The sequence below is a fragment of the Diaphorina citri genome, unplaced genomic scaffold (genome assembly GCF_000475195.1).
Source record: "Diaphorina citri unplaced genomic scaffold, Diaci psyllid genome assembly version 1.1 scaffold1637, whole genome shotgun sequence".
Classification (NCBI taxonomy): domain Eukaryota; kingdom Metazoa; phylum Arthropoda; class Insecta; order Hemiptera; family Psyllidae; genus Diaphorina; species Diaphorina citri.
In genome coordinates this window covers 58,462-61,334 of record NW_007379063.1, presented here as the reverse complement: position 1 = coordinate 61,334, position 2,873 = coordinate 58,462, and positions in this window count along the sequence as shown.

The following is a 2,873-nucleotide window of genomic DNA, read 5'->3' as shown; positions in this document are numbered from 1 at the left end:
AAAAAAAAAAAAAAAAAAATCATTACGTCGGGGCGGCGAAACCTAGATATATATGTACCTACCTATGTAGGTATTACTTCTGGGCAGGGTTAAACCGCAATCCTTTCACACCGTAAGATAGGTGGCATGCCTATCTCACGGATACGGAAAGTAAAGTTAATACCTACCTATATACGTTTTATCCAATACCCTAGCTCTAGAGTCCTTAGACTTCCTTTCCTCCACTCTCAACTGCTTTTCAAACATATAGAGGACAAAATTGTTTGTTCAAAACTTAATGTTGATAAAATCCTTCAAAGACGACCACTATAAATCTTATGACGTAGCTTCTTCAAGTCTCTATTGTGTTTTAGTATCCCTGAAGTCAGATTTCCTGTGATATAAATCTATCCCGGCTGTGGGAAGATGAGAATTTAATGTTGATAAAATCCTTCAAAGACGACCACTATAAATCTTATGACGTAGCTTCTTCAAGTCTCTATTGTGTTTTAGTATCATCTCTGAGTTCAGATTTCCTGTGATATAAATCTCCAATACCCTAGCTCTAGAGTCCTTAGACTTCCTTTCCTCCACTCTCAACTGCTTTTCAAACATATAGAGGACAAAATTGTTTGTTCAGAATTTAATGTTTATAAAATCCTTCAAAGACGACCACTATAAATCTTATGACGTAGCTTCTTCAAGTCTCTATTGTGTTTTAGTATCATCCCTGAAGTCAGATTTCCTGTGATATAAATCTATCCCGGCTGTGGGAAGATGAAAAAACCTATTTTTAGTCAAGGATTTTGCGACGTTTATCCTTGATTTGAAGTTTGAATTATTCTAATTTCAGTTAAAAACACTCAAGTTAATTTACGATGAGTGTGGTATGCATCACGACAGGTGACCAATAGAAAACTACATATTTCGGATTTACGTAATTTAAGTACCTATCTATGAGTAGCCAAAGTGTGTCAAACCATACAAACACAACGGATCAACAAATATGTCCAGTAAGTATAAAACTCAGGAAGGTTACTCGCTGCATGGCATTTCCATAAGTGCCCCATGGTTGTTTCCAAATGAGTATGTTTAAGTTTAAAGCATGATGCATCCCTTTTCGCAAGAAGAAAAATGACCTGATAGTCAATTTCTAGCATTTGAATAAACCTGAACCTAGTAGAAAAAAATAGTGTGAACATCACACGACTGTTTGGGTAGGTACATACATACCTACATATATCTATAAAAAAAAAAAATGAAATCTTGACAAAAAAAGTCGAAATTTCGAAAGTTATTCTGTATAAATTCCTTTGTTAATTAAATTCATTAAGAAATTAAAAATTCCTCCACTGTAACCTATTGTGTTGTGTATCGTGTAACCAATTGTGTAACTTTATTTGCCAATAAAGACATTACAATTGCAATTATCGTCTGTAAAAATGTTATTATTAATTGAATTGAATTGGTTTGTTTCTACAGTCAACTTGTGGCTGACATGGCTGCTACCAGGGAAGCGTTGGCTTGTGAACATCAACTTCAAGTCCTGCAACTACAAGCCATCAATGCTCTCTGGAATAAGGTGGGAATGAGAATATTGCAGTTAGGGCTTAACACAGTAAATTTTTCCTTTTCAAAAAAAAAAAAAAAAAAAAAAAAAAATCATTACGTCGGGTCGGCGAAACCTAGATATATATGTACCTACCTATGTAGGTATTACTTCTGGGCAGGGTTAAACCGCAATCCTTTCTCACCGTAAGATAGGTGGCATGCCTATCTCACGGATACGGAAAGTAAAGTCAATACCTACATATAGGTATACGTTTTATCCAATACCCTAGCTCTAGAGTCCTTAGACTTCCTTTCCTCCACTCTCAACTGCTTTTCAAACATATAGAGGACAAAATTGTTTGTTCAGAATTTAATGTTTATAAAATCCTTCAAAGACGACCACTATAAATCTTATGACGTAGCTTCTTCAAGTCTCTATTGTGTTTTAGTATCATCCCTGAAGTCAGATTTCCTGTGATATAAATCCATCCCGGCTGTGGGAAGATGAAAAAACCTATTTTTAGTCAAGGATTTTGCGACGTTTATCCTTGATTTGAAGTTTGAATTATTTTAATTTCAGTTAAAAACACTCAAGTTAATTTACGATGAGTGTGGTATGCATCACGACAGGTGACCAATAGAAAACTACATAGGTATTTCGGATTTACGTAATTTAAGTACCTATCTATGAGTAAGGGAAAATTTCCATTACCAATTAATAGGTATCAGTTATGGTATGTAGGTTTAGGTAGGTACTCCTAAGGGCAAGAATTAGAGTATTACAATCTACTTATTTGTAACATGGTATTCCACCCCTGAGACCAAGTATCTAGGTATGTATGTAGGTACCTATCTTGTATTCCATTGTCACGTTTTAGAATTCACGTAGGTACAAGTAGATAGATATAAGTATACACTAACACCTAGTTACCCTCGCACGTAGGAGGAGAACTAAACACAACCATTAGCTATCTATGAGTAAGGGAAAAGCCCCATTACCAATTAATAGGTATCAGTTATGGTATGTAGGTTTAGGTAGGTACTCCTAAGGGCAAGTTAGAGTATTACAATCTACTTATTTGTAACATGGTATTCCACCCCTGAGACCAAGTATCTAGGTATGTATGTATTGTATGTAGGTACCTATCTTGTATTCCATTGTCACGTTTTAGAATTCAAGTAGGTACAAGTAGATATATATAAGTACACTAACACCTAGTTACCCTTGCATGTAGGATGAGATGATGAGAACTAAACACAACCATTAGCAATTTGCTATCTATGAGTAAGGGAAAAGCCCCATTACCAATTAATAGGTATCAGTTATGGTATGTAGGTTTAGG